General features: G+C 43.0%; 1 protein-coding gene across 10 annotated transcripts in view; it reads left to right on the forward strand.

Annotated features, from left to right (window-relative positions):
- Window positions 1–20225, forward strand: part of IKZF2 (IKAROS family zinc finger 2) — a 112861-nt gene that overhangs the window by 26104 nt on the left and 66532 nt on the right. The window lies entirely within an intron of this gene.

Raw genomic sequence — 20225 nt, forward strand, 5'->3', positions numbered from 1 at the left:
CGAGGTTTACCCTACAGCGCCTGTAGCCGGTGCGTGTCCCTGTGAAGCTGTTTGACCTGGCCCGCTGATGCAGCCGAGTGCGGCTCATGCTGCCTTAAATACTGGCTCAAAGCAGGAGCCCACTGAGTGCACGGAGCAGCAGCTGAAAGCAGGAGGACAGCGTGGAGAGCGACTCCTCTCTACTCCAGCGACTGGCTGGTTGTGACAGCACCAAGTTTTACCAGGAAGTTTTATATGGGTTTATGCATTTCTGAGTCTGATTAGCTAGTTAGCAAAACATGCCCATCCCTGTCCATTAAACTCTGTGTACTTCCTCTTAGCTAACACTTATTTTGCACAAGCCTGGGGATTTTTTTTTTTTTAATAAATCAATGTCTACAGGGGCATAATTTAATAAGTGCCACTCACAGGGATGGCACAGTAGCCACTGGCATCTTTCAGAACAAAAGTCATGTGAGCAGCTATAGCTGGATTAGTGTGACCTCAATAGTACTGAGAATTGAGGAAAGAAAAGAGAGAGGATGAGGGGGAAAATGCCTTAAGATGCCTTCAGGAAGCTGTGCAACTAAAGTTGTCCAAAGGCAGGCTGAGCAAGCTGAATACCAGAGTACATAAATATCCGTTAGTTTAAAAAAGGAAGTTTTAAAATGTCAGTTGGATTTTCGGGTGCGATTCAATAACTTTTTAAAACCCTGATTAACTTTGAAATTGAGAGGGTCTATTTTAAAACATAAATCAACAGTAACAGAAAAATAATTTAAATAACAGCAAAAGTGCTGCTTAAATATTTGCTGCTGAAATGTTAGAGTGTCTAGCTACTAAAATTGGGGATGTCACAAAACCAGCACCTAAAAGCAGAGCTTGTTGCTGAAAGTGCTTTATTACTGTAGTTGTTGCTGTTTCTGTTGGTACGGGGATATTTTCTTCAGTTTATTCAGAGTTCAGTCAAGTGGGTAAGAAAGACGGCTAGTAGGTGGAAAAGCAGAAAGATTTGTTCTCCTCTGCAAGCTGGTGAATAAAAATTGGTTTGAGAGGTTGAGGCCAATTCCATTTTGCGTTCAGGATAAGGTTGACACGAGTAATGAATTTAAAAATAATTTAGAAAATGAAGCTGTTAATTATCTTTAATGTATTAACATGTAAAACAAATGTGTGAATAAATGAATGTTAAGCTTTTTAGAAAAGTGCACAGTCTATCCCCTGAGGTAATAAAAAGTGCCTAATCTACTATAAAGCCTCCATTTATTTGCAAAATCACTGGTCTCTGTGGCTAATAGCTTTTGTTTAGAAAACAGCTGAGAAGTCCAAATACAAGATTAGCTACAATATTTAAATAGAAGTTTCCCGGTTGCTTTATTAAACTCCAACTTCAAAAGATGTTTACATCACTTGATTAGGAATTGATTCACCATGTCTTCCTTTTTAATAAAATATATTTATCTTGGAAACAAGGACTAGAGTATAGCTTATCTATGTGCATTTTGGTACTGTAGCTGGTATGCTTTCCTGAGAAAGTTGTTAGCTTAACTGAGATAGAAATTGATACAACTTTTTTAAAGTGCATAAGAAGTTGTCTAAATGGAAGATTGTGAAAGGCTATAAAAGATGATAAGCCTAGAAGAAGATGGCAAGCTCCTTCAGTCTCAAAACAGATTTGTTTCAAATATTCATTAAGGAATTGCCATTAAAAATGGGGAGGTACTGATGTCTCTTCCAATTCACACCAAAGGACAATATCAATGTGAAAAAATCAGAGAACTGTACAGGAAGAGTTGCCACATTTGGGCTGGAACAATGAAAATGAGATGAAACGTGGGAGTGCGTGGTGCAGGGTTGGAGACCAGGGACTGAATTTTTGCTGGAACCTGCATGCCTGGAAATGACAGAGGAGGAAAAAGCTGGGTTTAGGTGACATGAGATGTCTCTCGGGCAGCAGCATGATAAAGTTACGAAAACGGCGCGTGCCATGACGTGGTGTTGCAGGTGAAGCGTTTCCAGTGGAGAAGGGAAATGTTGATGCTGTTTTACCAGCCTGAGAAGCAGGGTAGCTTGGCCCACGCAGAGGTCTTTGTTTCAGCCGCAAGACATCTTCCTTTTCAGGAGCTCCTTTTTCAGACTAGTCTGGGAATCTCTTCTCTTATGTCAGGAAACGAAAGTCTGTTCTGCCACATCCAGTCCCCCTGCTAATTAAACCTCTTGAAAGGGCGTGGGATCGGGCCCATTGAGCAGTACAGGAAGGGGTAAATACCAGGCAGAGTGGCAAGTTATTTAAACTTACAAAATTGTCGTGAGAAGCTGCAGGCTAGGAATGAAACAGAGTTACCCTTTTGCTTCTGCCAGAATGTGGGCAGGAGTCTGACACATTTCTGAATGGGATCATATGGCACGATAGCCTGATGGCGGAGGGCTGAGAGTCATGTAGGGCAATGAGGCACCTTTTACCTCTTTAGGGGTCACCAATTGTGTGCTTGTCTGAGCCTTAAGCAATGCCTTCTTCATCTTCTCAAATTCTCACTCCAAGGCTGGTGGCAGCCCCTCTCTACTCTGAAGTCCAAGCCAAGGCCTGCAAAGGCTGTACACATACACCAGCACTCCCTTTTTATGGGCCACAGTGCAGTTGTGCAGCAGCAGCAATGTCTTTTCTGTGTTCTTTTTGTTACTTTGTGCAACTCTAGCATGAGTTTGCTACCCTGTTGATTGGCATGAGCTTCAGTAGGAAAACCAAGATTTTTCTTGGCAACACCTATGCTAGGTCTATAGCAAGCAAGCAGTTGCCTACAGGAAGCCCTGGATACATGAAGGCATGGTTATGAACTCCCTTTAGCTGGATGAGCTGTTCTGTATTCTACTACAGAGCTGGGGGAGCTTGGAGTTAGTGAGGGCTAAAAGTTTGTTTCTCTTTTCATTTGCTGTGCCACAAGGCAGCGTAAAAATGAAAGTCTTCGGACTTCGGTGTTTCAGATGAATGAGTAGCAGCAGCAATCAATGCTCAGACCTATGTCTGGAGCACTGGAGGTTTAACTCTCCTTTGGCCAACTGAAATTCTCATGGCTATGAGAATTTTGGCTGAACCACATACTATTTTTCATAAAACCTACTGCAAGTTTTGTGTAAATATGCTGGCAAGTTTGCTTTGATTTTTATGGAAGATGTTTGTACACATCAAAACACCTCAGCTGGTGCCAAATTTTCATTTTGGTGTAAAGTGCCGTAAGTATAGATCTAATAAGGGCTTCTGATTTAGAGCATCTGATATTCTAGTTTATTAACTATTGGTTTTGGGTTTTTTAAAATGTGCAGTCATTTTTATTTAATGTAAAGCTCCACAATAAAACTTTGGTTTGTTTCCTTTCCCATGTGCTTATCATAAGAAGAAAACAAATGCCATTCTTCTGTAATATGGTTGAAATAATGAATTCACTCCAATGATCAAAATTCAATTTGGTCATTCCTTCACTATGAATTCTGTCAGACAAACAAGGTATGCTGCCCAGGTAGAAGATGAGACAAGAGATTAATTAGAGCTGGCTACCTGGAATTTTCGGACAGTAGTTATTAGAAAGAATAAGTTTTCATGTCTTTGAGATCTGTAAATGTGCCTGTTAATGCCAAAACAGTCTGGGATATATTTTCAAAGCACTGTTCACTAATCCTGTTAACAAATAATGGGATTTGCGCATATACCTCCCATGAGCTGCTTTGAAAACATACCTTTAAGTGTCAAAAGTTTTCTGGACGCACATTTAAAACTTACTGAATTCTGTAAGTGCTAACAGTAGGAATTTGCCAATGCTCTCAGCTTTGATCACATCTGAGATACATACTAGAAGGAACTACTACAAGAGACTTTTTTGGTATATATGGCCTAGAAAAGCTGGGTTTTTCTAGCAGATGTATTTCTGTAGGAGCATCTATCTATAGTGCTGTTCAGGAGAGGCCATTCCAACCACCCTTACCTCAGGATACCTTGTCTGTCAGACCCGAACAATACGGACTTGTTCATACATTTGCACTGAATATTATTTGGTGGTTTGGTGGGGTTTTGAGGGCGTAAGATTCACCACAGATTAGTACGTGCTCACCCTAAGATGGGTTCTTGGAATGTGATAATTCCTTATCTCATGGATATGTGACAAATGGGGATCGGTCCTTGCAAATTCATTTCTGTGTTTACACCTATTTAGTCTGCTGGGTTACTATCACTGCAAGGGCTGCTTGGCAAGAGGAAGGAAAAGTTTGGTTGAAAACTATTGCTGACTTTTTACCTTGAATTGGAAGACTGAACATCATGTATCTTTTTTGTTTTTATCAAGGAATTTGTTTCCTGCAGGCAGTCTGAAAAATGGCACCTGGGATCCATGTGTGCAAACAGACCGCAGTGTAAGGAAGCATCCTGTAAATATCACATTAGCAATACTGGAAAGACCTGATGAGTTCAGGATTTTTCTGTGCCCACAACCTGCAATAAAGCTGGAGGAAAGTAAAACAGTTGAGTTGAGAAAGATGTATTTAAAAGCCAGGAAGTAGAGAAGTGTCTTCTTTTGTTCTCTTGGTAGTTCTGCTGAATAATCACTTTGGAAGCAGCTGTGACACATTAAAGGAGCTCATGATTGCTGTTTAGATATGGGATATTCTGAGAGACCAAGGGCTTTCCTAATATTTTGCTGGATATAGGATATGCTGTGTGATAAGAATGGTAAATTTCCTGGTTTTCTTAAACCCTCTTAGTGATCTGTAGCATTTGAGGTTCTTAGCTGAGTGCAAATAAGCAAAGTTGATGTTTTTTGTCTGCTTGATGGTGGTGTAACTAGCAAAATTGAGGACATTTTAGGGAAAGGAGGCAGTCTTTGGAATAATTTTGTTTTTCATGTTTCTGAAAGGAGTATCAGGTGGCCTATGCTCACTGTCTTTTATTCCTTCTGAGCTTCTGGGTCTGGAATTTTTGCTGTTGGCTGGCTTTTCAGCATTGACTGGTCCAACACAAACCACTAGATCCAGGAGCTTAGGTGGATTCATCCCAGGACTGCTATGTAGTAAGTCTGCTCTAAGCTCAGTTAAAAACTTCAGATTTCTTCTCCAAGTTACATTTGCCTGAGTTAACCAGGCATTGAAACAAGTCTGTGTACTTCTGTTCTTTTTACACTGCTGCTTCATTTCTGGACCTTTTACCCTTGTGAAACAGTTGGCGTGTGAACGATGTCTGTCCCTCCTGTACTGATAAAAAAACTCAAAAAGGTCTCCTCAAAATTGTCTCTTCTGCTGGGAATCAACCTGCCTCCTTCAGTTGTTCTTGATAATGTATAGGGTTTGGTGTTTGGCATTTCTCTGATTGTTTTTCATTGGACTGTTTCTGGAATAGTAATAATATAGTCTTGAGAAAGTGAATTGGGATTTATACAAGTTAATCAATATTAGCAAATGTCTTGGCTCTGATTTTGGAAGCACGCTAAAAACAGTGTGGGCAGAAGTGGGGGGAGATTCTGTCCCTCTGCCCCCCTCTGGTGAGACCCCACCTGCAGAGCTGCCTCCAGCCCTAGGGCCCAGCACAGGAAGAACGTGGACCTGCTGGAGCCAGAGGTGGCCACCGACATGATCAGAGGGATGGAGCAGCTCTGCTGTGAGGAAAGGCTGACTGAACTGGGATTGTTCAGCCTGGAAAAGAGAAGGTTCCAGCTGATGTAGTTTTAGCCTTCCAGTACTAGAAGGGAGCTGACAAGGAAGATGGAGAGAGACTGTTTACAAGCACCTGTATTGACAGGACAAGGGGAAATTGCTTCAAATTGACAGAGGGCAGAGTTAGATGGGATATTGGGAAGCAGTTCTTCCCTGTAAGGGTGGTGAGGCCCTGGCACAGGTTGCCCAGAGAAGCTGTGGCTTCCCCATCCCTGGAAGTGTTCCAGGCCAGGTTGGATGGAGCTTGGAGCAAATTGGTCTAGTGGAAGGTGTCCCTGCCCATGGCAGGGGGTAGGAACCACATGGTCTTTAAGGTCCCTTCCAACACAAGCTATTCTTTGAACATTTGTGTGCTTGTTTACCTTTGAGTAATGCTCTCCCCGTTCCCCAGGGGTCTGAAGACACTAGCAAGCCCCTTGCGCTGTTACCAGGCTTGAGTGTGCACCTAAGAGCCTTGTTGAATGAAGCTTTCTAGATGGATTAACCCCATACTTTGCTTCTTTACTGGTTCCCATGTGTGGAACTGGCATTTCTCAGCCACATTTCTGCCATGATCCCTAGTTACGAATGGAGGAGCCTCACTGACCATAGTCGTGGATGAGGCAACTGTCTCAGTTTCCTTAAGCCTCATCTTAAACTTGGCTAGACTTTTGTCCTCCTCTTCTCTGCAGCTTTTCTGTAACTGTTTCAGTTTCCAGAGCAAACGTCTTTACATGGTCTTGTGAACCATGTAAACGCAGCCTCATCTGGCTTTTTTGCTTTGTCTGATGGGCTGAGTTGTGGTTTTGAGCACTCGTGCACACTAACCCCCAAGCATGAACAGTGTAGGCACACATGGCTCTAAACTGATGAAGCTATTTCAGGCTCCCATCTATCAAACATCACTTGACATACAATGGCTTCGTTCCTTCACTGATCTAGTCATCTTCCAATTTAATTTCATTACTTTGCTTTTTAGCAACTGTAAAATGATGTGCAAATGTTATACATTGAAACATGGTGAGGGGAGAGTGGACCACAACCACATTTTGGCCTTGCTATACTTCTGTCAAACACATAAATAGACAAGAAGAGCCTTTATAAGTAAATAATTACCTATATATTTTTAAACAGAGGTTTAAACTGCCTTCTGGAGTCATCTTGTTATTTCATTCCAGCTTGAAATATTTTCACTTTTGGCACCCTTTGGCTCCTGCCCTTATCTCTGTTTACTGCATAGGCTCCTTCTTAGATCTTCTTCCAAGACTTTCACCTTAGCTGTTCCTGTCTGGTGCAGAATCTTCTGCTCTTTAGCACTCTGAGTATGCAACATCCTGCGAAATTCCTTCATGTCACTGCAGTACCATCCCTGGGAATTCCAGAGGCTTTGCTAAGCATGACCTCTTCTGCCTCAGTCCAGCTGCCGCAGTCTTAAGCACATTGCTGTCCACATTATGCTAGCGTTTCATTCCTGTGGCATGCAGTTTCCAAAACGTTCCCACCACAGTTCATTTTCTGCATTAGGGCTAGTATTGTTACCTCTTATCTTTTTACTGGATATAAAGTGATAGTAATCTGAAGGCCTTTCTAGTATAATTCACTGGAAATTAAGTCTGTCTTGTAGAAATTTTGGTATGGGGTCATTTTTGTGACAGCATCATTCTTGTGATAGATGAGAGTTAAGCTCCTTTCTGTACAATAGGTCATATTCCTTGTAAAAGTTTGGCATGAATAAGAAAGATCTTGGGTTTGTTATTCATGGGGATGCAAGTTTGTGGCATTCCTTTTTTTTTTTTTTTTTTTTGGATGGTATTATCTGAAAACAACGTAATAGGCTTATTTCTGGTTTGCAGAGAAGGCATTTTTAGCGCAAGCTGATAGTGAGCCAAAGTCTCTGAAACCTTAAAGTTGTGGTTAGCAGACAGCCAGTCTAGGAAATTAGGTCACCATTACCTCACTATTCTGTGTTTTCATTTTTTGGGGTTTTTTTTTAATTCTGTAGTATATCCTGTAGCCGACACTGCTGCTGTCTTACCAGTGACACCCAAGATGGATCAGATCCCAAGCTGGCAGCAGGAAGGGGCCCGAAGGCAGAGTCTGAGGCTTCAGAGGGGTGAATTCAGAGTGTGAAATTGGTGCCAGGAGTGAAGAGCAGTGGGGGATGGCTGGCTTATTCGGGAAGAAAGGTCTGGGCACAAACTGGTCTTTGACACTGTAGGAGAGTCAGTGTTGGGTCTGGGGATCTGGGGGTTTACAGAGCTCAAGGCTGGAGTTGCTGCCCTGAGGACTGTGGCTCGGCAGGGAGGCCAGGCATGATCCTGGTCCTTGGGGAGGCAGCTGTAGGTGCCCCTCCTGCCTGAGTGGGTATTTGCCCCTGCGCTCTCAGCTGTCACAGCCTCCACTGCAGCAGAATCATCCCTGTGTGGGTTGGTGGGATGAGGTGGGAGCCAAAGTAACTTGAAAACCCATACCTATTTATATAAATATAAAAAAAATTTGATTTTTCTTCTCTTAGAAATGCTATTAGCGGAGTCTGGGAGTAGCTGAAAGCTTTATCCCCATCTGTTACTCTATGCATGGCTCTTCTAAGGTGTGACCTTATCAAAACTGGAATCAAAACACACAGTAAAACTCAAGGCAGGCTTGATCTAGTTGAGATTCCCTTCAGTAGACCATGGCAATGGGGAACAATGGATGTTCATTCTTTCCTTAAGTATGGTTTTATCAGCAATTAGTATGTAAAAATAGTGCTTACTGGCTTCAGGATCCTTCCCCCTGCTTTAAATTTGTATTTGCTCACTTAACCTAAAAATAAGGAAGGTTTCTACTCCAACTCTAGTAGTGACTGAGCCAGTGGAGTCACGGCAGCCACGTTAGAACAGGTATTTGTTCCTTGTCAGTGGGATTATTTGTTAAGGTCCAGCTGCAGATCTTTTACTGTTGAGTTTTCTTCACAGGCCAGCAGGAGAACAGTTTAATGTTTGATTAGTATTCCAGGCCTGGGGAAAAAAACCTTTCAGAGAAAGCTGACATATCATTATACAGGGCTGGATTTTTTTGATTGCATTTCAGGTGCGCTTTCTGTGCTTTGGGAGGGCTTTCATGAGTCAGTGGGAATATTGCGACTAGCTTGGTCAGGATATGTTGTAGGGAGAAAAGAGACTGGAAAGGGGAAGGAGAGAGATCCAGTGGGCAGACTTTGTACTTGTCTCTAAGCCCCAGACTCCCGCAGAGCAGCAGATGACTTGAGCAGATCAAGGCAAAACTGGCATCTCCCCTCTTAACCTGAGTCTCTCAGCCTGCACTTACTGCCTAGGGAGAATGTTCAACCTTGCAGGTTTGGGGTTTTTGGGAGGTGTGGTTGTTTTGGGGGAGGCAGTTCCTGATGCAATTTGAAAGATGGGAACTGTAATTTGTATTTTGTTGAATTAACTTGCTGGATTTTAATAAATTCTACAGCATCAGCCTTTTTTTCTTCTTTTCCCCCCTTTTTTCTTTTTCCCCTTCCTTCACCTGTGACAGCTTCAGTTTACAGACTCCATTCTTCTTGTGGAAATTTTATTGTGTGACCGTTTCCTTGTTTAGTAATACAGTGGCTTGGGAGGAAGCAACTTTATACTTTTGATCTAATTTTAAAGCCTCAGAATAGGTCATTCACTCCTCCAAACAATTTCTGAAGATTTTCAAATAAGGCATAACTTGATTTAGAAGGTGAGGAGTAAAGTGTCAGAGCCAAAACTTTGAAGAAGCTTTTATGTGTAACCTTATTGGGATTTTTAATGGGCTAAATACAGCACTGTAGGCAGAAGCTGTAAGCTGAGAAGCCCTCCGTCTCAGCAGATCCTTGGGGATATGCCCTTGGGAGGGTTTCAGACTGCAGGAAAATGTGGAAAAACAAGAAGATTGCTCTGCAGGGATGGACATAATGTAGGGAGAGGTTGGGAAAGATAAATCCTTCTGGCCCCCTTCATTATGAGAGTAAAACGACACTTTTGGCTAGACGCCAGTGAAACCTGGGAGATCTAGGATGGTGCAGACAGGACTAGCAACAAGTTTTGTCAGGGAATGGATTGGATGAGTGCAGATCTGCCTCAGTTCTGTGGTTTTTGTTCTGAATACAGAGCATTAACCCCTCAGTTCCTGCTGCTTTCCAGAAGCAGAAACATGGCCAAGCCACTCAACCCCTCAGAGCAGATGGGAAAAAAACTGCAGTGGATTTTAATTAAACTTGGAAAAACAAGCGGAGGTAGAGGAATGCTGTGACAGGAGGTGTAGGATTGCTGGAGGAGCATGTTGTTGTGATGCTGACCCGATGATACAGAGGTTAACAGCCATCCCGTCTTCCCCACGCAATCAAAATTCAGCAGCAGCGTGGAGAGGGAGGGGGCTGCCAGGCAGATTGGCTTTCTCACAAGGAGCATTAAAACAAACAAACAGAAAATGTATTTTTTTATCGAAAGAAACTGAAAATTATTTTCAGCAAGAAATGCTGCACTCCATTGTCCTGACAGGTGATTTTGATTTAAAAATTTGACATTTTGGTTTCACCTGTGTTGGCCCGCCAAGGTATGACTGAGACGGTGTTTTCAAGGAGACAGGAAAAATGCCAGTGATCCTGAAAACCTTAACACTTAAATAAGGTGCAGCACCTTTCTTATTTCTGTAGAAATTCATTTTTCTGTAACCACTAATTTATCAGGCCTATGATAGGCACAAAGTTTGACTTTGAAATTAGACTTCAAGGGCTAGTTTTTCAAAAGCTTTCGGGGTTATTCTGCTCCCCTCAGAGTCTATCTACAGTGTGGTCAGAGATGTGAATGCAGCTTCTGGGCTGGCTCTAAGTGAGCTGGTGTGTACGGGCAGGGAGGGCCAGCAGTGCTCTGGTTTTGGGTATCGACCTTCCCAGCCCAGGGCAGCCCTAGCACTGCGGCCCTGCCCTGGCACCCACGAGAGCAAGGGAGCAACAGATGCTGCTCAGAGGAACCTGCAGGCTGAACATGCTCAGGAGCCTGTGGGCACTTGCACAATTCCATGATCTTCAGGGGATGGTATTTAATTTTTTTTATGGGAGTTACATGTAAACATGAAAGGGTAGAATTTTGACCTGTAAATAGGATCTATTTGGGAATAAGCCTTTTCCAGAGCTATATAATGATAGTTTTCATTTCTTCAGTTAGAAACAAATGAGGGCCACAATCCTAAAAAGGCTTGCATGGAGGCTTTATTTTAAGATTCACCAAGTACTGAAATAAACCTGTAACTTCAGGACTCTGAAGTTCAGTGTGCTCTTTTGGAGAGCCTCTGACCATTGAGTGTTTCACCTGGTAATTTTTGTGCTAACTGCTGTAAGTCTAGCCGTGATATCTTTTTGTTTCCAGAGCCTACAATTTTATTTCAAGTCCAGCTTTGTAAAGCCAGGAGTTAGTAAGGGGCATTATTTTATAATGATATGAGGTAGAGCTGTCAGGTTTATTAAGATGTCCTATTTCTAACGAGGAGGAATTAGCTGTTGTGTTTTAGAATAGGAGGTCAGAATGATGAAAACACCCACGAAAGATAACTCTGAACAGCCTGATGTCATTGAAGCTTTCAGGAACCAAAACCCCTAGAAAATACACTTTACAAGATTTAAGGACACCAAGCATTTAATTTTGCATCCCTTGGGGTTTTGCACTGGCAATGCCCTAAGGAATGATACCATTGATAAAGTTGGGTTTTTTTTCATGAAACTTACAAATAATCTTTTGCTGCACAGGAGGCAAAATATGGGGAAAGGGTGCTGAGATGTTAACTGGTGTAGTACCAGGGAATCATGAATGAAATCCAAATTGCCTTGTGTCTGAAGGCTTCTGAGGGCACTGGGGAAACGTGAAAGGTGTTGCTGTTTGCAGTCAGGTCTTCACACTTAGCACCTTAGCTCCAATTCTAATTTTATGCTCTTACTTTGCTTGTTTTCAAACATTATCGGGCTCTACTGTTCCCAGGATGCTGGTTATAAATCACACCAAACCTTTGAATCCTTGAGTCCCTTTCCTCTATGACTATTCCTCCTCTGGGGTATGAAGTACATGAGTGTTATCTGCCCACCTGGAGCAGATCTGAGAAGTGCTGTGGTCTGCAGGAATTAGAGCTGGGTTGGAAGGCAGGAGGTGGCGAAATCTACTTCTGGCTCACAGGGCAGACTTAAGCAAGCTACTTCACCTTTCTGTTTCCTTTTTCTCCCCAAGGAAGTAAAGGGGGAAGAATGTTTCTCTGCCTGTCTCCAGGATGGGTGTTGGGCAGACAGTTGATTAAATCCCACCTGAATACAGGGCAGGAATGTTCTTCAGAGGCTGTTAATAGTGGCCTGGTACAACCACAGTGGTCTTTCTGTGTTTTCCATGTGGTTGCTCTGTGTGGTGTGTGTGTGTGATCTGTACCTTCTGTGTTCCTGATATGTTTACCTGTGGCTCTGGAGAAGGAGATGTAGCAAAGGTCAGCCAGCTCCGTGCATTTTCACACAGAGGTCTCCAACCCCTGGGTTTCTGGTGGGGTGCCCTGGTGCTCTGAGGATGCTTCCATCGTTCAATGTGGTCAAAAGCCGTGTGCCCACTGAACACCAAAAAGTCACTTGCGGGAATCCTGGCTCTCGCTTTTGGCTTTTCTTCTGCAGTTTTATTTTATGAGCACCTTTCCTCCAGTTGGGGGAAAGGCTGGCAAGCAAACACCCTCTCACCTGCCAGCAAGGACCACACCTCGGCCTTCCTGAGAGTCATAGCAGTCAATAATTTATTGCAGGGAGTACAAATCTGTTTTCCAGCTCTGCTCAGGCAGCAACCAAAGAACTCAAACCAATTGGTGATAATGCCTGTTAGAGTAACCTCTGACCTGAGAGCAGCCGTTCTTAATAAAAGCCAACTAGTCTTTTCTTTTCTATTTTTTTTTTTTAATTATTCCTTAAGTAGCACAGAAAACCTGTTGGTCCTTCAGTTTTGCTGTAGGAAGAAGTGATTGTTTTTCCATCCCTCAGATCAGGACCCAGGCTCGCATGGTGTTACAGCCATGGTGGTGTTCCATTCCTGGCAGCAGGGGAAGGATAGGACCCTCATCCCTTGCCTGCTTGTTCTCATGTCCTTGCTACCAGAGGCTGTGCATTCCTGTTCTTCTGGTTCAGTTGTGTGACCAGGCTGGGCTTCAAAAATCAAATGAAAACCTGGAGCTGTGAAAAGCCAGAGTTCAAAAGCTAAACCACAATATTTTCTGCAAGAGGATTTTTCAAATTTCCAGTCTTTATGTTGCTGCTCTGGTTTAGAACATAGCCAATACACCTCTCTTGAGCAATAACTAGCTTTTAGAAATATTATTTAGTAAGAATCTTTTAAATTGAAGAAAGTGATTTTTCTCCATTACTTAAAAAAAAAAAGCCCTAGGAAATATCCAAGCATGTGTTTCTTTAGGATCTTTTCTTTTTTCCGTCTTTTTCTTTTTTTCTTTTTTTTTTCCCTTTCAGCAAACCTGTAGGATTTCTTTTCTGTTTCAGTTCATAGGTCTTTGAGAAGATTGCTTCTTTCAGGGTGGGTGGGGAACTGTGTGAGTCAGCCTGCAAGACTTCAGCCCTAGCAATACTTGTGGAGGGAGGAGGAATTCCAGCTTCTGTTAATCCACTCTTTTCCAGCAGTATGCTCTCATGCACACTCATAACCTGGGATTAAATCTGGCCTTGCTCAGTGTCCTGGCTGGAAGCTTGATGGGAAGGAAGGGTTTGCATGATGGATGACCAAGTGCAGCCATGTGTCCTGGCATTTTCAGGGCAGATCACAACATGCCTGTAATGAGTCCTGAGTTAATTACCATGTTCACACCATCAGAGCTCAAGCCTGTCCCCAGAAGAGCCTGTAATGTAATGTGCTTGTTGTTTACAAGGCAGTGAAACAAGCTGATCAGAAACCTTTGAGCTCCCTGCCCTGTCTTCCGTGGAGTGAGCGTCAGCGCTTTAGGGAAAGGTAACAGCCAACAAGCTGTGGCTTCTGTGCAGGCATGGGCAAGAGAAGCTCTGTGGGGGTAGAGAGGTCAGACCAGGAGATCCTAACAATCTCTCCTCATCCCATTGTGTCCAAATCCTGCCATTCTCTGGACTGCTTTAACCATCCTATCCCCTTCATTAGTGGTGGTTTTCCTTTTGCTATTTCACAGGGACTTAACAGTAGATTCTGCTATGCTGTACGATGTTCTCTGTGAATGCTTGTAAACGTGTTGTAAAGTCGTAGTACATGAAAGCTTTCATACATTAGTGTAGTGGTTTGGTCTGTCTCTCCATGTCTTTCCCCTCCTGCTGTTTTTCTGTAGTTGTTTCTGTCATGGGAATGGGGGAAAGAAAAGGGCTGGTTTTTGCCACTCTAGAGCAGAAGAGTGGCTCTTGGGCATTATAAAACAGCATCATTGGAAGGATTTTGGCTGTATGTGGAAGACAAGTGCATGTTACCGTTCCTTCTTCCCAGCCTGATTTTGTATTTCTTTTTCCAAGAATCAATAAAGTAATTAAGATAAGTACAGGAATTTCTTCTCTCATAAATTAATCTGTAAAAGAGAATTTTGTATAAGCAATTCCAGTAACATAAAACACTCTTGACTAAAACTTTCTCAAAGCCAGACAAGGCCTATAATATTGCAAGAACATGACTTGAACATCACGTGTAAAACATGGAAATGATGGCATGGGTAAACCATGTACTTTTAGGATTTTGAAGGACCAAAATAAGCAAGAAAGTAGAACAGAGGGGGTGGTGGGCCATCTGAGCATCCCCCCCAAAGCTGGGGAGGCATAGCAATGTAGTCCAGCTTTACTTGTTATCTGCCAAGAATGACTTGCTCTGAAGATGATTAGGGACCATTGTCTTAATAATAAATGGTTTCAGTTGAAATGGCTGATAAAAGATTTTCCAGCTTCTGTGGAAGGATCTGTGAAGTTCTGCACTGAATAGTGCCATCCATGTGGAGTTCATTTCAAGGAATTTCAGCCTTGCAGAGGTGAGAGATCTAGTCCAAACTAGTCATTTTATCTTGTACTGTAGGCTTCTCCAGAAAACATCATCTCAGAGAACAGGTGGGAGGAAGTTATTTGCCCTCTGGAGATGCTTATTTCTTTGGATTGTCTTCACAGGGAACCTAGACAGTGCTAGCAGGGACTTGGATAACTAGCTGTTAGATCTGTAAAACTAGGTGGCATAAATTTGCCCTTGCAGCAGTAAATGGTGAAGTGATGGTTAAACTCCCCGTGGGGACGGACCAAGACAGATGGGAATGTGCGCCCAAAACCGTTCTGGAATTTGAGTATGGCGAGGACACCTCTCATGTTGATTACTTTAAATGCAGTGGTTGTTTTGATATATGTGCTCATAACAGTAAGGATCTTTGTAGCCGCATCCAGGGTGCTGTCTGCTAGTGGAACTCTTGTGCTCTAGAGTGAGGAATTTGGTTAAATATACACACCACCAGATGATTATGTATGAGATTAAACTGGGGATAAAAATGACAGACTTCTCTCCATTTGCTCAAATAACAGAGATATAGTGACTGCTGTACAAGCTTGATAGTACTTTTTATTCCTTCTGGTATTACTGTGGTACCTGGAATCCTTACCAAGGAGCAAAGTCCTGAGAATTATTTATGGAACTTCATAAATATGAAACACTTTCACTTTCCTCTGCTTATTTTGCTGATACGACAAACTAAACAAACCAACCCTACTGAAACATTAACACTGCTTATGCAACACTTCACTCAGGCTTATTCCTCCTCTGTCTCCCATTGCCCATCTCCATTCTGATTACTTAGTCTGTGGACTTCATGGAGTTTTGTGTGACTCTTACGGAATGGGGAAAAGGGTCTCAGTCTGGAAAGTACTTAGATTTACATCATGGTAAGAATTATGTCAAGGGTCTTCCTTGTTCTTAGGTGGAAGAACACCTCCCTGAGTAGGAGGTGTGCCAGCTTTCATCTCCTTGCGGAAGTGACTGGACCAGCATCACACCCTTGGTTAGAACAGATAGTCATCTGCAGCTGAAGTGAGTCACAGGAGCTTTAGGCTTTGAGGCTTCAGCGCCTGCCTCTGGACCTGTCCTTGGGCAGCACTGCTGCTTCACAAAGGGCTGGCTTCTCTCAAGGAGCCTTTGTGGGTTAAGATCCAATTTAGCATTTTCGAGGTTGTCACAAGTGATAGCACAGCCTGACAAACAGCATAGTGAATAAAAGGATGCAGTTTCCCTACTGCAGTTCTCTGCCCTAGATGAGGTGCAGAGTCCAATTTTGAAGTTACTAGGTCCAAAGCTTCTTTTGATCATTCACCTTTCAATACAGAAAAACTGAAGGTAACAGGATGTAGGCGATGTGTAAGACCTGCCACTGCCAAGTCTGGGCTTGTGAGTGCTGGTCCTGAGTGTGAATGGTAAAGAGCTTGCTTTATTTTAGCTCATAGTAGTGTCCTGCTTTCTGCTGCCCATAGCCATTGGATTTTTTTTGAAGTGGAATTTTGGCTGAAAACATGAAAAGTTTGAATAAATACTGAAATACGAGGCCAGTCTGTTCTCTTCAGTGCATTCCCCACTATCTCCGTTGTATCTCCAGATATGTAATATTGCAGGCTGACTAGCCCTTTTCCTTCCCCCATGCCCCCTAATCCATCCAACCACATCCAGACTGCTACAACTCTGAAGTTTTCTGTTATTGTTTGGTTTGTTGGTTTTGGGGGCTTTTTTTTTTGAAATATGGACAAGTCCGTATTCTCAGTAATAAATGCCCTGACAGCCAGCCAACACAAGTATAGAGCCCTGGCTACTAGTTATTTATAATTTCTTGTAAACTATTTTTTACAACGTTCCCTCACTAGATCCACAGTTTAGAGAGCAACTGGGTGTTAATCCAGTGAGCAGAAAGGGTGCAGAGAAGCTGCTGCAGCCTTTGACCAGCAAGGAGCAGTCCTGATAGCATCTGTTGTGCAAGGATAAGGACTGGAAATGACAAGGCCAGTTTTGGAACAACGGTATCCGTGTTTCTCTACCCTTGAGGACGAGGAGGACAAGTGCCTACATGTGTTGGATTTTGTTAGCTGGATCCAGTTGCTGTGTTGAGTTAATGAAGGTCATGCTATTCTGTGGAATGCTGGGAAAGCAGGAGAAGCTGAAACCGAGCTGGCCCATCCCCAGGCAAACTGGTTTTAACCAGGAAAAAGTCAGAGAATGCGAAGAAACTTCTTGTACATCACCTCAGGCGGTTATGTATTCTGTTTCCTAGTTACATTTTTTTTTCCTGGTATCAATTCCAAAACAAACAAATGGAGAGAGAGAGAGAGAAGGGAGAAAGAGAAAAGCATTCCTTAAAATAACCCTTTAACATCTTGGGCCAAATTCTCTTCTCCTTGGGCCTGAAGTTGCAGGCTGTCTGTGCCGATATTGGTATGGAGCACCCCAGATCTGTGCTGCAGTGGTTGTAAAATGAAACACTGATCCCTCTTTCTTCACTGAGTAGTGTCATAGAACTGTGGCACCACAGTAAATAACAGCATAGATGAGTAGGCAGTGCAGGTGCAGACCTCCTGACAGACCTTTCTGCTGTCTCACCTTTTCTTTACGTTGGGTAAAACAGCACTGGGCAGGAAGAGACCCTGGCACTGTATAGGATCTGTAGGCACAAGCTTTGATGTTCTAGCAGTAGCTTGGGTATTTAGAAGTAGTTGTTCAGCTCTAGTGTTTCATATTGGGCTTACTGGGAGAAATGACATGGTCAAAGGGCTGTTCCCAGAGTGCTGCAGTTTGCTGCCCTGCCTTGGGAATGCTGAAACCTCGGGTTCCAGGACTGCACATTTTCACTTCACTGGGGCATTTGCATTGCATGATTGTCATACTGCAATGCTTGAATAAACCTTCTTTTTTTGTCTGTGGGTGAGCACATCCACTTCCACTCCTACTCTGTGTTATTCTAGTCTTTCAGCTAACTTTTGCGTCCAAAAAGTTAGGGAGTTGATGATGCCCCACTTTGGAACTGACCATTTGATCTGCTTGAGAGCAAAAGTAGAAGACATTTCTCAACTTCCCTGCACCGCTGCCCTCTGTGTCATCCTGTTTCGAGCTCCTCTATACAGCTCTTAAAGTGCTATATAAGGTTCTGAAAAGTATCACGTTGCTTGGCTGGGTGCTGGAGGCAGGAGGGCACACAGTCTCTTTGGCGTGCTCCAGCAGCCAGTGGAAACAAGGGTAAGCCAGCTCGTGTACATCTTAGCTTTGGCAGGGATGATCAGAGCCGTAGCTCAGCAAGAAATCAGCATTCCCTCTGCAAGTGAAAGGTCAGGAATGCAGAAAGCTCACTGCCTTTTTAAGAAGGTTGAAAGTTTTGAAAGTTTGCCCTCCATTTTTTTTTCCAAAAAGAGAACAAGTAGGAGGATAACAGTCCCATTTTCTGGTGTGTGTTTGGCTGAGATTGTGTCATCTAATCTGTTTAAGAAATGGTCACATGTAATATTTTGAAAAATTGGTAACCTCTGGGTCAAATCCATTCCATTCAGCCCTGCTGTTTGCTTGATGATTGACCAGTGGCCAGGGATGTTTGGTATCCCGCTGACATCCATGTCCTTTCCTAAATTCTCCCGCCAACAATTAAATGTACTGTAGAAACAAAAGCTATCAGCAGATATTTCCTCATTAAAACCTGTGCTGCTGGGCTCAGGGCAGACCGATGAGTTCAGGCTGCTGTGATGTTTTTCAATCAAGGACATCCAAACCCAAGCTAAGAAAAGAGCAGAGCTTCACCAGCAGCAGCACATGTGTCTGCCTTTATGTATGTGTGTGTGTGTGTACCTCTTCTATCCAAAAACACTGGCACAAATGCACTGTTACCAGTCTTGCTGTGAGAGTGGGTGGGAAACTATTTAGAGCAGCTTTTTCCCACTGGAAGCCTTTGGTGTCTAGAAATCAAAGCTCTCTGCAGATGTGTGTGAGTCTTGATGAGATCTAAATTGAGAATTCTAAAATCCAGATGGAATTTGTGATGAAAACAGATGCGTGATCAACACCCTTGCCAGCTTAGAAGGCAGAAGCTGCAGCAGTGCCACGGAGAGCTTGGGCTCCGTCAGCCTGAGTAAGTGCTCAGAGTGTCTGGCAGACACCAAAGGGAGGTAGAGGTTCTTCCTTCCACCTGAATCAAGGTCTGCTTCATCTTCAAGACTTTCACAATGTCAGCCTTGATACTTTGTGTTCATGCAACCCCTCTTTAAAGCTGGCTCTAATCATGTTGTTTATAAAGCATAAAATGGATTGAATAGCAGATATTTGATAAGATTTTGTTACCTGTCTCTTCAAGAAGGTGCTACTTTAGCAGATGCTGTTTCTTCTTCTTCTTTCCAAATTACTATTAATTACCTGTTTTGCCTTAAATCAACATCCAGATTCTGTGTGCTTTAATCAATGGATTCTCTTTGCAATATAAGAAAAAACTACTGTAGTGACACTAGATAATTTCCCTTCTTAGTATGGTATCCAGCCATACTTTTAACATTGGAAATGAGTCATGGCATCAACAGCATGTGATGTGGTCTTTGTGAAAGACATCTCAACTGGCGTGGGGTCATATTATAAGGCATCAGCCTTAGAAATTTCTTCCCATTCACTGGAACAATTTCTCTTTTGTGCAAACATATGCAAAGTCCTGTCTGCCTTTCTCTTCCTTGCAGCCTGTGTTAAACTTCAGTTGTCACTTGGATTTATGTTCCAAGCTTTTCTTCATCAAATTTGTTGAACCCAACAGTAGATAATTTAAAGGCTGTACAGAGATATTTTCTCTGAAGGGCTCATAAAAGAGGCAGACTGCTACTTCTAGCTTGAGCCAAAATATATGGAGTGAAGATTGTGCAAGTTTCTTTGCAAGCAGATGTATCTTGTCCGTGACAGAGAAGGCACTGGCTTTACAAATGCTGGGAGTCCTGTAAACACTCTATGTCACCCTGAATTAGGATTTGTTTCTGCTTTCATTGACTTCAGCGCATGAACATTAATCTCCAACTTTAATCAATTTATTGTCTCTGAACCCCCATAAGATAAAGAATTACAACCTCTATTTTGTAGATGAACTGAGTTGCAAAGAGATTTAGATTCCTGTTTAAACATGTGTTTAGGCACCTAAGGATGCAACTGGATGCCAAGTAAGATTTATGAAAGTGTCTTAACTGATCTTGGGTGGAAGTTTAGAGCCCAGAGAAGTGAAGAGGTTTATAAATTCAGCAAGGTACTGGAGTATCTATAGCAGTCTTGTACTGACTTCCCTGGTCTCACCTGTGTCTGGGAGCAGAGCTAGAGCCGAACCCAGGGTTGTACCAGGTGGACAGGAAGTGCAGTAGGAGAAGAAAGCTGGGTCCTTGAAGAGCCTCTGCCCCGCGCTTGGGGACAGCACTGCTCACACAGATGCACACACAGCCTTTCCATTTGTTCCCAGCCTTGTCATGCCATCGGCTTCCCCCTTCCCACCTCACGGTAATTTTCAGATGAATTGTTTCCAGGCACAGCAGAGGGTGCAGCTTCAGGACCATGGAGGTGTAGTGGCTGGGGGGG

The sequence above is a fragment of the Corvus brachyrhynchos genome, unplaced genomic scaffold (assembly GCF_000691975.1).
Source record: "Corvus brachyrhynchos isolate BGI_N302 unplaced genomic scaffold, ASM69197v1 scaffold671, whole genome shotgun sequence".
Lineage (NCBI taxonomy): Eukaryota > Metazoa > Chordata > Aves > Passeriformes > Corvidae > Corvus > Corvus brachyrhynchos.